A 14,822-nucleotide genomic window follows, 5' to 3' on the forward strand; every position below is an offset into this window, starting at 1 on the left:
AGCAGCGGCAACTAGCTGGGGTCCCCTTCCACACTGTGGAAGCTTTGTTCTTTTGCTCTTTGCAGTAAATCTTGCTGTTGTTGACTCTTTGGGTCCGCACTGCCTTTGTGAGCTGTAACACTCACTGCAAAGGTCTGCAGCTTCACTCCTGAGGCCAGCGAGACCACGAACCCACGGAGAGGAATGAACAACTCCGAACGGGAGGAATGAACAAATTCCAGATACGCCACCTTTAAAAATTGTAACACTCACTGCGAGGGTCCGCGGCTTCATTCTTGAAGTCAGTGAGACCAAGAACACACCAATTCTGGACACAGTAAGAGCCTTTGAATCCTGTACCTCAAAATCTTTGCCTTGCTGTTTCCATTAATGTCGGGCTTTTATTTCACAATCCTTACCTGATACTAACTCCCTATTATGAAGAACTGATCTGTAAACCAAAAATAAGATCCCAAGGTCCCCCGACCACCTGCAGGGAGTTTCTCTTAGGTCAGGGCACTCTAAAATTTAACCTGAAAGACTGGTTCAAGCCATTATGGGAAGTGGGAGTTGGACATGCATCATTATACCTCTTCCGCATTAACACCAACAGACTTTAAGTCTGATGAGAAACATTTACAATCTATTTGCTCTAAAACCTGCTACCTGAAGGCTTCATCCGCATGGGAAACCTTTGGTTTCCACAGCCCAGACATTCATTCCCATTAGTAACTCTGTCAACCAATTGCCAATTAGAAAAAATTTAAATCTACCTATAACCTGGGTCCAGCTGACCCCCCCCAACCCTGATAGCTGTCCCACCTTTCTGGAATGAGCCAATGTATTTCTCGAATGTACTTGATTGAAATCTCATGTCTCCCTAAAATGTGTAAAACCAAGCTTCACCCTGACCTTGGGCACATTGTTCTCAGGATCTCTTGAGGGCTGTGTCAGAGGCCGTGGTCACTCATATTTGACTCAGAATGAAACTCTTTAGGTATTTTACAGAGTTTGACTCTTTTTGTTGACACATCTGAATCAAATTTCCAATTCTTTATGAATTCTGACCTCACTTTTCCTCCATCCGAGATGCTTCCAAAGCACTGTCAAATATTGCTTTCTCTTAGCGCAGTAAACAATAAACTCAGCCTTGTCTTGTCAACGGGTTGTATTGATGACATTTTGTAGCCAAAAAGTTTGACATAGGGGGAATTGAGAATCACTGATATATTAGAGAGAATGCTAAAGTTGATGTCAGATGGCTTATTATTATTTTAATTGTCTGGGTCCTGACTCTATTGCTTATGAACTAGATGACCTTGGTCAAGTTACTTAGCCTTTCTGACTATTAGTTTCTTTTGTAAAAACAAGAGTTTCTGATACCTCACCTTTGCCTCAGGATCATTATAGGCCTCAAGGAAAATGTCTCTCAAAGTGGTCTGCAACCTGGAAAATTCTTTCTAAATGTAATGTAATATAGATGAACTGACAATCATAGGTTACCCTTTTTTTCCATTTAGCCTTTACTTGAAATTCATAACTTACAGTTTTTGAACACCTACTATAGGGTCAGAAAATACATGGCTCTTGGACCCTGCCTCCCTTTCTACTGCCTAAAGCAGATATTGTGACTCAAGTGCAGTGGTCATTCAGTAGCAGGCCTGATGACTTCAGATTCCTCCCTGTAACAGCACTCTAATGTCACCAATAATTGATTCTCGTTGGCACTCTTGCTAAAACTTATTTGTCATCCTGGCCAATTTAGAAGCAAGGAGAATTTCCTCCCTACACTGAGGTTAGAATTGAAGACTATTGAAATGAATTGACAATAGACAGATTAGCAGGAAACAAAGTTATACAAATGTATTAACATGAACATGGACATAGGAGTCCTGCAAATATGGGACTCAAAGAAGAGCCAGATGACTAAAATGTTTATACTATGCAGAAAGATAAAGAAGCATGGAGTGCGGCAACAGGTTATGGGAAGGAGAAGGTTAGAAAGGCATGACAAGCAAAGGCCGTCTTGTTATGCAAATGAAAATCTCCCAGGTAATCTCAGAGGTGTCCTCACAGAGAACAGATGGTAGCCTGTGGTCAAAGTTTCATTTTCAGACCTTTAAAATTGGCAGACTTTTAGTCCCTTTTTCCTGTGAGTTCATCTTTCCTAGATCCAGATAATGCAGAAAAGGGGGTTCTTGGAGAAAGCCTGTTTGCATTGCTGTTTCTTTCACTAATGTAGATTTCCTCATGGATGCAAATCTCCCCCAAAAAAGACAGATTTTCAGAGCTATTTCAGTGTCTGCAGCCCCTGTAAAGCCACATTGAAATATAGCAGAGAAATATATATATATATGTATGTATATTTTTGAAATATATATATTTTAAAATACATATTTTAAATATATATATTAAAAATATATTTTTTAAATATATATATTAAAAATATATATATATTAAATATATATATTAAAAATATATATTTTTTAAATATATATATTTTAAATATATATTATATATATATATATATTTTTTTTTTGAGACAGAGTCTTACTCTGTCTCCCAGGCTGGAGTGCAATGGCATAATCTTGGCTCACTGCAACCTCTGTCTCCTGGGTTCAAGCAATTCTCTTGCCTCAGCCTCCCAAGTAGCTGGGACTACAGGCACGTGCCATCACACACCCAGCTAAGTTTTTTGTATTTTTAGTACAGACGAGGTTTCATCATGTTGGTCAGGCAGGTCTTGAACTCCTGACCTCAAGTGATTCACCTGCCTCAGCCTCCCAAACAAATATATTTTTGGGTGGCATATTTTGGTTTCCTTTACCAATTATCTACCAGGTACTGTGCTAGGTGCTTTATTAAGCTCTTTTATTTAATCTTTACTACAAGCTAATATGGCAGATTTTATTGTCCTCATTTTTCAGATAAGGAAACTGGAGCCCAGAGAAGTTAACTAACATGTATTTAGTAAGTAGCAGAGGTTTGTTTTGGAGCCAGGTTGTCTCTCCACATAACATGTTTTATTTATACAATGGCCATTTATTCATTATGTACCATAAGTTCCAAGCTCTTTGATACAAAATAGGTTAAAATGGTTATGCTTTTACCTTATCTGCATGGTTGGTGACCTTGATGTTAGGTAGGCAAAATTTTACCTCTACTGTCTTAGGGCTGTTTTGTCTGGACCTGAGAATTAAACTGACATAATGAGGCAGGAGGATCATGTGAACCCGGAAGTTCAAGGATGTAGTAGGTTATGATCATCCATCCCCCGCACTTCAGCCTGAACAACAGAGCGAGACCCCTCTCTCTAAAAATAAAAATAAAAAAATAAAAAAATTTAAAACTAAACTAACATGAGACAGATTAACAGCATAAACACATACAAATTTATTTAATATAAGTTTTATGTGCCATGGGGACCCTCATAAGAAAATGAAGGCCCAAAGAAGTGGCAAAATCTAAATGCTTTTATACCAGGTTGAGCAAAGAAATGCAATTGTGGGGCTGGGTGTGGTGGCTCATGCCTGTAAATCCCAGCACTTTGGGAGGCCAAGGTGGGTGGATCACAAGGTCAGGAGTTTGAGACCAGCCTGGCCAACATGGTGAAACCCATTTCTACTAAAAATACAAAAATTAGCCAGGTGTGGTGGCACAGGCCTATAATCTCAGCTACCTGGGAGGCTGAGGCAGGAGAATTGTTTGAACCTGGGAGGCAGAGGTTGCAGTGAGCTGAGATGGTGCCATTGCACTCCAGCTCTGGGTGACAGAGCAAGACTCCATCTCGAAAAAAAAAAAAAAAAAAACAGAAATGCAATTGTGGAAAAGTAACTAAACTATGTGAGGAGGCTAACGGAATATAAGGATTATTTTAACAAGGTCTGTTTGTTCAGAATTCTCTTGGTCTCAACTTCCCGTTCTTGATGATGTGGGAAACCAAAATATGCCACCCCAAAATATACTTCTTTGGCATATTTTGAGTTGGTTATTCAGAGAAACTGTAGAAAGAAATAGCTCAGAAAAACTATCCTTTTGTAAAAGAAAAATTTACATCTACCCAAATTAGTGAAGCAAATGGGGGATGCAGGAAGAGGCTTTCTCTGAGGTCCTCTTATCCGGATCTAGGAAAGATCAACTTGCAGGAAAAGAAGACCTAAGGTTTGAAAGGGAAATCTTTACCATGGGCTACCATCTATTCTCTCTGAGGGCTGCTACCTGAAAGGCTTCATCGGCATAACAAGCCAGCCTTGGCTCACTGTGAGTTTCTTCCCTTCACCCTCCTATAACCTGTCACCACCTCCCCCCAGGAGCTACAGGCTCTATTTCCTTGTGTACGGTGTAAAAACTTCAGTCACCTGGCTCTTCTTTGAGTTGTCATATTCTGTGTGACTCCCATGCTTACCGATGTAATACATTTTTATGCCTTATTTTTGGTTAGTCTTTCTATTGTCAGTTTGTCTTTTTTTTCTTAATTAAAAAGAGAGATGGGGTCTCACTTTGTTGCCCAGGCTGGTCCCAGAGTCCTGGGCTCAAGTGATCCTCTTGCCTTGGCCTTCCAAAGTGCTGGGATTACAGGCATGAACCACTGCACCCAGCTATCAGTTTGTTTTATAGACTCAAATTATCGAACTTTCAGAGGGGTGGGGAGAAAACTCCCTTCATTCCTACAGTGATGGGAATGTTGCTTTCCTTTGTGTATGGAGGACATTTTTCACATGGAGATTTTGTCTCCTGCTTTTGGGAAAACAAAGGGAAAAGAGTGCAGTCTTCTTGTACTTGCTCTTGTGTGCCTGTAATCCCAACTACTTGGGAGGCTGAAGCATGAAAATTGCTTGAACCCAGGAGGCAGAGCTTACAGCGAGCCAAGATCGCACCACTGCACTCCAGCCTGGGTGACAGAGTGAAACTCCATCTCAAAAAAAAAAAAAAAGTGCCTCTAACTCAAAATAATTTATATGCCAAAGTGGCATCTTTTGGGGTGACATATTCCACCACCCTTCACTGTTTATCTGGGGAAATCCTAGAGGGGCTATGTTTCCTGAATTCACACATTACACTCCTGAAAAAACACAGAGTAAATTTTCTGAGTAAACAAGAAAAGCAGGTGGAGATACCAGCCACAGGCTCTCACTCCTCTTACCAGAGTGGTCTGCCTGATTTCCAAGGCTGCAAATACACAAACTGATGTCCTTGTATGAGAGGCTTCTTCCTTCTGCTTGTCTCACTCAACCTAAAGGGCACGGCTATAATAGAGAAAATGAGTGTCTGCTCTGAACAGCCAAGATAACCTTGAAGGGAATAAATGAACATGCATATTGATGGAGCAATTTGAGTACATATTGATTCCTGGTAGCTGGTGTCTGTATTCTTAGCTCATATAATAGGTAGTAGGAGTTCTTATAAATAAGCCTACAGAATACTTTTTTTTAAGAAACTCAACCAACCCTTGGGAGATCTTGTTATTTTTATTTACAAATAATTGATGGAGAATGCAGTGTGGCCTACGGCTTGGTGATTATTGATTTTCAGGCCTGATTAACAGAGCTCAAAACCTATAGGTGGCTACAGAAACAATCCTGAGCAAACATGATTCCCTACTGGGAAATTAATAATGCAAAAGGAAATTCTTCCAATGAGTGTGCTGTTGGAAAGGAACCATGTTGATTTTTCTTCTGGAAGGAGGGGAATACAGCTCTGGAAATTCCTGCTTCATTCTAAATAGGATCAAATGCAAAAACCAGGGACAAGAGTGAATATGATGGTTTGTGGTATTGTGCTTATATTTCTGTTCAATCAGCAGCAATTGTTAAGTCACTTGCATGTATTTAATATCCATTGCTCACAAAATAGCCTTTCAAGATCTTCTTTTTTTTCTATCACTGTCGTGTCATGAGGGAGACAGCAAAGTCATATTCTTGGCTGTGCATGCGAACAGAAGGAGGCTGAGTCCATTGGTGTATTCCAGTGGAACAGATACCTAGTGATACTGGAATTGGAACATCCATTCATCCACACATCCATTGTACATTTGCTGAGTGCCAGCCCTGTGTTTGCATCTGCAGATACATAGATAAACAAAACACAAGCCCCTGGCTTAGAAGCTCACAGTCTTATAGGGGAGAAGGAAAGACAGCCATGTGAGCAAATGTAGGCATTCTTATCATCCAAATATAGTCTTTTTAAAAAATCCCCCCAGGGCCGGGCTCGGTGGCTCATGCCTATAATCCCACCACTTGGGGAGGCTGAGGCAGGAGGATCACGAGGTCAAGAGATCGAGACCAGCCTGGCCAACATGGTGAAATCTCGTCTCTACTAAAAATACACTAAAAATACAAAAATTAGCTGGGTGTGGTGGCACGCACCTACACTAAAAAAAAAAAAAATCCTCCCAAAATGTTGGATTGCATATTTTCAGATAGAATAATATACTCTATTGTTTGTTTGTTTACTTATTTATTTTTGAAACAGTCTCGCTCTGTTGCCCAGGCTGGAGTGATGCGATCTTGGCTCATTGCAACCTCCGCCTCCCAGGTTCAAACGATTCTTCTGCCCCAGCCTCCAGAGTAGCTGGGATTAGAGGTGCCCACCACCACACCTGGCTAATTTTTGTATTTTTAGTAGAGACAGGGTTTCACCATGTTGGCCAGGCTGGTCTCCAACTTCTGACCTCAGGTGATCATCCTATTTCGGCCTCCCAAAGTGCTGGGATTACAGGTATGAACAACTGTGCCCAGCCCACTCTATTGTTTTAAATTGGAAAAATAATGTGTCCCCATCCCACCCAAAAATTCCAACCAATTTATCTAAGAATCTTTCAAAATGCTTGTAAACACCTATACAACTAGCCACCAAAGACTATTGTTTAACGTATATAAAAATTTTAAACACGAATTATCTGATTTTTTAAGCATTTAATGAACGCCGTATGGTTTTGCACAGCATATGAAGATACTGAAGAGTACTGCGTATGAATTATGTTTTACTTCTGTTGTCAGGAACACTGCCTCAACGCATCCCACTCTGATTTTGCTTATCAATTGACTATGCACAGTATTTCTCTAATATGTCATGTCCAGTGAAGCTTTCCAGAACCAACAGCACTTTTGAAATTTTTCTGCATTTTCTCTTGCATAAAAAAAGTAGATGGAGATGGCCAAGCTGGGTCTTTTGTATGTTTACCTTTCTCAGTGCACTCTGTCACCTCTAAAGTACAGACTTTCCCAGACATCTTATATTCATCTGCCTTACATTCATCTTTCTCGGATACATTTTTTTTTTTTTTTGAGACAGGGTCTCACTCTGTCATCCATGCTGCTGGAGTGCGGTGGCACAATCTCGGCTCACTGTGACTTCCGCCTCCTGGGTTCAAGCGATTCTCCTGGCTCAGCCTCCAGAGTAGCTGGGACTCAAATTCCTTACCTCAAGTGATCAGCCTGCCTTGGCCTCCCAAAACGTTGGGATTACAGGCGTGAGCCACCGCATCTGGCTTCGGATGCATTTTTGGTAGACATTTTCACTTACCATTGTGAGATCTCTGTGAGTGATAATGCATGATATGGAAAAACAGAAGCTTGAGATAATGTCCTTTTGGAAGAACAGCTGACATAGAGTAAAATGCAGGGCACTCTACGTTTTTGCCTGGATTTGCATGCATCCTAAATATGCAGATCTATTGTAACGGATTTCTGATTTGGATAAAGATTATTGAGTGAAAAATTGTGCAAGTCGTTATAGCAAATGTGTATAAATTGAGTCCTCAGATAACAGAGGATATCCATACTTTCAAGAGGGGTGAGCATAAGGTAATGTCACACAGAGTGATGAACTCTGTTTAGAAAGGTTGGGGAAGATTCCATCGTCTCAGCCCAAAATCTCCTTAAGCTGACAGGCAACTTCAGCAAAGTCTCAGGATACAAAATCAATGTACAAAAATCACAAGCATTCTTGTACACCAATAACAGAGAGCCAAATCATGAGTGAATTCCCATTCACAATTGCTTCAAAGAGAGTAAAATACCTAGGAATCCAACTTACAAGGGATGTGAAGGACCTCTTCAAGGAGAACTACAAACCACTGCTCAATGAAATAAAAGAGGATACAAACAAATGGAAGAACATTCCATGCTCATGGGTAGGAAGAATCAATATTGTGAAAATGGCCATACTGCCCAAGGTAATTTATAGATTCAATGCCATCCCCATCAAGCTACCAATGACTTTCTTCACAAAATTGGAAAAAACTACTTTAAAGTTCATATGGAACCAAAAAAGAGCCCGCATCGCCAAGTCAATCCTAAGCCAAAAGAACAAAGCTGGAGGCATCACGCTACCTGACTTCAAACTATACTATAAGGCTACAGTAACCAAAACAGCATGGTACTGGTACCAAAACAGAGATATAGACCAATGGAACAGAAAAGAGCCCTCAGAAATAATGCTGCATATATACAACTATCTGATCTATGACAAACCTGAGAAAAACAAGCAATGGGGAAATGATTCCCTATTTAATAAATGGTGCTGGAAAAACTGAATAGCCATATGCAGAAAGCTGAAACTGGATCCCTTCCTTATACCTTATACAAAAATTAATTCAAGATGGATTAAAGACTTACATGTTAGACCTAAAACCATAAAAACCGTAGAAGAAAACCTAGGCAATACCATTCAGGACATAGGCATGGGCAATGACTTCATGTCTAAAACACCAAAAGCAATGGCAACAAAAGACAAAATTGACAAATGGGATCTAATTAAACTAAAGAGCTTCTGCACAGCAAAAGAAACTACCATCAGAGTGAACAGGCAACCTACAGAATGGGAGAAAATTTTTGCAACCTACTCATCTGACAAAGGGCTAATATCCAGAATCTACAATGAACTCAAACAAATTTACAAGAAAAAGACAAACCCATCAAAAAGTGGGTGAAGGATATGAACAGACACTTCTCAAAAGAAGACATTTATGCAGCCAAAAAACACATGAAAAAATGCTCATCATCACTGGCCATCAGAGAAATGCAAATCAAAACCACAATGAGATACCATCTCACACCAGTTAGAATGGCGATCATTAAAAAGTCAGGAAACAACAGGTGCTGGAGAGGATGTGGAGAAATAGGAACACTTTTACACTGTTGGTGGGACTGCAAACTAGTTCAACCATTGTGGAAGTCAGTGTGGCAATTCCTCAGGGATCTAGAACTAGAAATAACATTTGACCCAACCATCCTATTACTGGGTATATACCCAAAGGATTATAAATCATGCTGCTATAAAGACACATGCACACGTATGTTAATAGTGGCACTATTCACAATAGCAAAGACTTGGAACCAACCTAAATGTCCAACAATGATAGACTGGATTAAGAAAATGTGGCACATATACACCATGGAATACTATGCAGCCATAAAAAATTATGAATTAATGTCCTTTGTAGGGACATGGATGAAGCTGGAAACCATCATTCTCAGCAAACTATTGCAAGGACAAAAAACCAAACACTGCATGTTCTCACTCATAGGTGGGAATTGAACAATGAGAACACATGGACACAGGAAGGGGAACATCACACACCGGGGACTGTTGTGGGGTGGGGGGAGCAGGGAGGGATAGCATTAGGAGATATACCTAATGCTAAATGACTAGTTAATGGGTGCAGCACACCAACATGGCACATGTATACATATGTAACAAACCTGCACGTTGTGCACATGTACCCTAAAACTTGAAGTATAATAATAATAAAATAATAAAAAAAGAAAGGTTGGGGAAGATTGCGCAGAAGGGAGAGAGGAGCAAGGAAGATCTGCAGGATGATAGTTCACTAGACAGGCCAGGTGGAGAGGCAGAGTGGAGGGCATTTTAGGCAGAGAGAAAAATGTGTGCAAAGTCAGAGTGGCAAAACACCCTATCATATTGTGTTCAGGGAAATGAAAGCAGTTCCATATGGCTGAAGTATAAGGAGCAAGGAAGATGAAATGGAGAGAGAAGCGTGGGCCTGAGAGGGAGGGGCCTTATTTGGTCTTTATTCTGGAATAAAGAATAAATGGATGAACCATAACTGAAGGCCTTTAAGCAAGAGCATGTTAGCATCCCATCTGAAGTTCAGAGAAATACTCTAGCAATGAAAAAGAAACAGGATCTGAGGACAGAAACTGGAGGGCAGAGATGACAAGGACCCGAGCAAGGGTAGCTGCAGTGCTGATCAAGAAGACAGAATAGACTGGAGAGAGGGCTGAGAGGCAGAACTGATGGGAGTTCATGGTCTCCATGATAGACAGCAGCTCCTTTGATCCTAATGTCTAGATTAGGAAATCAAGATCAGGGGTTCTTTTTCATTTAGTATCTCCCAAATCGAACACAGTTCTTGGCAGACACTCAACACTTGGTAAATGGATAAATTCCATTGTTTAGCAAACACATCTTCAGCCAGGAGCTAAGTGAATGAGTCAAGAAACGAATCAGTGAATGAGTTAATAAATCAAATGACTATTTCCTGGTTAGTTTCTGATGGTCCTCCAAAGCAATTAAAGACTTCTCCTTCATTTCTACCACTGTCCCCATCACACGGAGAGCAGAAGTCACATTTGGAATATTGCAATATCCTCCGAACTGATTCTGCAGTCTCTATTCTTTTGCCAAAAGTCCCAAAGCTAGAATGGTTGTGAAGTGAGGCTTCTTAGTTCAGGATTGTCTTGACCTCAGCTAAGCCTTAGCCACTCAACTTTTCCCATCATTTCTCTCCTCGATGGAAATAATGATTCTTATTCATCTACCTCACACAGATGTTGGACAGATTGATTAGTTAATGTTCAAAAATTGCTTGGAGGATGAAAAGTGCTGATTATTATTATTATGTTGTCTAAGAGAAATTCCCTGCCTTTGAAAGGGAGCCATAGAATGGTCACTGACATTTAATTTTAATGCGCTACATCTCACAGGTGGAATATTTATTTACCAATAAAGAAAAATGTCTCTACATAGAATAGCTCCTTGAAGCCCATTCATCTGTTTTTAAAAGATGGAACCGAATTACCATCATGGAATGTAATTTGGGCAACATGGTTAAGGTTGATGTCTTGGCCTTGTGTCACCAAGGGGTTTGCCCCCTTATCCAGGGGCACTGATGGTAAAAAATGGGGTTGCCTTTTGTAAGCCAAATGTCACCTCAAATGCTTCTGACATCAACCTAGATCATACGCAGAGTATTGGATGACTGTATATATACGCTGTATATATAATTGTTTTTCTTCCTTCCAGAATACTCTGAACTTACAACTTTTCATCTTGGCCAGGAATGAATAACGGTTTCTTAGGAGTATCTTTTTTTCATTTGTTTGTTTCCTTACAAAGGCGATTTTTATGACTATACCACAGAAAGTTCAATATTGCATAACAACAGCAACAAAAGAGCAAGTGAACATTTTGAATTTTCCTTTATTTTTTTGGTTTGGAGCTTGATATAAAGTAAGGAAAAGTTGTAAGAAAAGTTTGCATTTAAATAATGGGGAGGGAACTCTTAATTTGAAGTGTGTAAATGTAGAATTGATGCTGGTGGCTTGGTATTCCAATCTTGATTTGCTGCTAGTTTTCCTCAGTAACTTGGGCTTTTAGTGTGATTTATGCCTAAACTTTTAGAGTAAAATTTATGAACTGCATTAAGTGCTAAGGAAGAAGCATAAAAATCAGCAATTTGAGAGTCTGGAGCAGTGGAGTGCTGTGTACAAATAGGCTAAATGGAAATAATAGGCTAATAGATGCGTTGGAGAAAAGCAAATGGCTTTCTGACATCAAGGAATCAGAGCTTTGGGAAATTCTTTAATTATCGTCTAATTGGCTGGGTGAGATAGTGTCGCGAAAGATGTATGAAATCAAGAAGTGAGAAGTTTCATTTTAAAATGAAACAGGTTTCTGTAGGGGAACGGTGAAATGTATGGCAGGATTTTACTAATGCAATCAATTGGACCAGCGTAGAACATCACAGAAGCCACGTCTTAGGACTTTGCCCAGCAGATGGCAGAAGCGAAGGTTCCAGATCAGGTGCGTGGGCCTGCGGAGCCATGATCTGTCTTCTAAACCCTGCCCCTGTGGCTGCCCAAGCATTATGGGTGGGGGGGGCCCGGCCACTTTGCACTTTTGTTCTTGGGCTACACCTTGACTTTTCCTGGTTGTGTGCCTCCTCTTCTTCCCACGTTCGATTTCCAAGATTCCTCTGCCAGCCATGGGGTCCCCTGGGAGGGTGTCCATGCACTTTTCCTACTGCCTTTTTTCTTTATTCCAGAGCAGTTGCTGTGGACACTCAGCCCTCTTGATTTCTTTTCTATCCAGGAGTGCTAAGAGACAGCAGGAGTGGGGGCTTGGGAGTGGGGGTTATTGTATAAGCCTCCGAGCCAGGAGTTTAACCTTTACCCTTCTCCACAACCCTATGTGGTAGACAGCATTTTCCCTTTGGCTAGATGAAGCAACCGAGGCTCAGGGAGAATCAGGAGCTTGCCGAACGTCCACAGGAAGTTTTCAGAACAGCAATGGACCCTTTTCACTCAATATTTCCTGTAACTCTTGACCCTTCCAAATTTCTGCGGCGTTTAAATTTCCTGGTGTCATGTGGATCCATGACCTCTGGAAAGGGTGGTTACAGGAACTCTAAAGAGGTCTCAGAACATAGAAAACTTTGATGACTCAGGGCAAGGCGAACTCCCCACCCAAGTCCTCCTGGACCAGACAGACAGTGTCTCCATCAGAGTGAGAGAAGCTGCAGAAGGAGCCGCTGCAAGGAGACATTGTGGGTCTCTGAGAGAGGGAGGCCCATATGCCTCACCTTCCGGGGTGGGCTAGGGGCTAGGATCGGGTGGAAATGAAAGCCCAGCTGGTTTTAGAGGGCAGAGACGTCCTGAGGAGCGTGGCTGGTGTGGCTCCCAGTGGGGCCTGGGGCAGCCTCTGTAGCTCAGGAGAGGCCCAAGCCACAGCAGAAGAACCCCAGCCGGAAGGAACCGTGGAGACTCCAGCGAATGTTCCTCCAGACTTCTCAGGTGGCGCAGCTGAGGACAAGCTGGGAAGGGGAATAGCGCAGAGGGAAAGATCCAGACCACAGCTCCTTCCAGTCCGCCTTGCTCTGAATCACGGCTGCTGCCAAATGCAGGACCACAGTTTGCTGACAAAAAAGGGTTCTAGGCAAATGCACAACATTTTAGCATGTTAGGGGGGGCTTAGTAATCCCTGATTAAGAAAATGTCGTCATTACCTGAAAATACCTTTGATCTATCTATCATTACATATATTAAATAAAATTACTGACCTATTAGAAAACCCAGAGTGGTTCTAAATAAAGATTTTCATTTTCCAAAGAAGAAAAAAATCAAGTCAGATGCCAGTCTGCAACACTGTGACCCCACATAGCCCCATTAAGTGCCAATATGGAGAAACGAGGAGGAGCCATGATTGACTCAGCTAACCTTTCTGCCCCCTAGTGGAATGGGGACTAACTACAGAAATTGAGTTAAGTTTGGGAAACTTCAATTTTTATAATTATTGACTTATTTATTTTTGAGATAGGGTATTGCTCTGTCGCCCAGGCTGGAGTGCAGTGGTCAAACTCAATTCACTGCAACCTCTGCTTCCTGGGCTCAAGTGATCTTCCCACCTCAACCTCCAGAGTAGCTGGGACTACAGACGTGTACCATCACATTTGTCTCGTTTTAAAATTTTTTGTAGAGGAGGTCTCACTATGCTGCCCAGGCTGGTCTCAAACTGCTGTGCTCAAGTGATCCTCCTGCTTCGGCTTTCCAAAGTCCTGGGATTACCGGCGTGAGCCACCACCTGGCGAGTTAGGGAAACTTTAAAGTTTCGGTTTTAGCGTCTGGGAAGTGAGGAGCGCCTCTGCCCGGCCGCTGCCCCGTCTGGGAAGTGAGGAGCGCCTCTGCCCCACCACTGTGCAACCTTGGAAGTGTGAAGTGACAGCCTTGTGTGTGATCTTTTCTGTTTTCCCCAAGTTTGCATTTTCGACATTAAAGTTTACTTTTTAATAAAAAAAAAGTTTCGGTTTTAGGTTTGTGGATGGGGATCTGTACCCTGAAGCAGCATTGACCCCAGGTTTTTCTGCCTCCCCAAACTGCTCATTTCACTGCACCCGGAGGAAGCAGCACTGTTAAATCAAGAAGTCAATATAATTTTAGCAACTGTTATCTCCGTATTATCTAGATGCCTAATATATATTTTTTAAATTGTACTGTTCAAACCCATTTAATTCAAGGTTCATTTTCCCCACTCATTTCCACTCAATTTAATGAGATTTTACTCAGTATTACATTAAGGCAAATCATCAGGGATCCAGGGATCTCTTTTCAAATATTTTCAGTGTCTTAAACAAAAAAGGCACTCTGTAAGTAAAAAATCACGAAGACATGAATGACTTCAAGATAAGGCATACTTCCAGTCATCCCATACATGAGAGCCTCTCACATATGAATCATTCATCTATTTGAAGTGAGTTTTCACACTTCGGGATAACCCAGTTGTTCTCAACCCTCATCATCATACTTGCAAAAAAGAAAGAGTTCAAAGGGCATTTATAGCAAGATTTTGCAGGTGTATGACCCCTGACCTCATAACGACTGAAGCAAAATTTCCAGGAGTTCGTCAGCCTTCATTTTAAAAAGTTACATGACTTGCCTGGGGTCACGTGGCTTGCTGGTGGCCTGAATGGTACTGACTGGACTTTTGCTGTGGTTTGTGAATCCTCAGGGGAAGGGCAGTGAGGCTGTTTTGTGGTAGTTTCAGAGATTCACCTTCCCGGCAATAATGGTTCTCACTAGCACAGAACTGTGGGTTTGTGAGGC

This window comes from Pan paniscus, chromosome 3 (genome assembly GCF_029289425.2).
Source record: "Pan paniscus chromosome 3, NHGRI_mPanPan1-v2.0_pri, whole genome shotgun sequence".
In the NCBI taxonomy this organism is placed as follows: domain Eukaryota; kingdom Metazoa; phylum Chordata; class Mammalia; order Primates; family Hominidae; genus Pan; species Pan paniscus.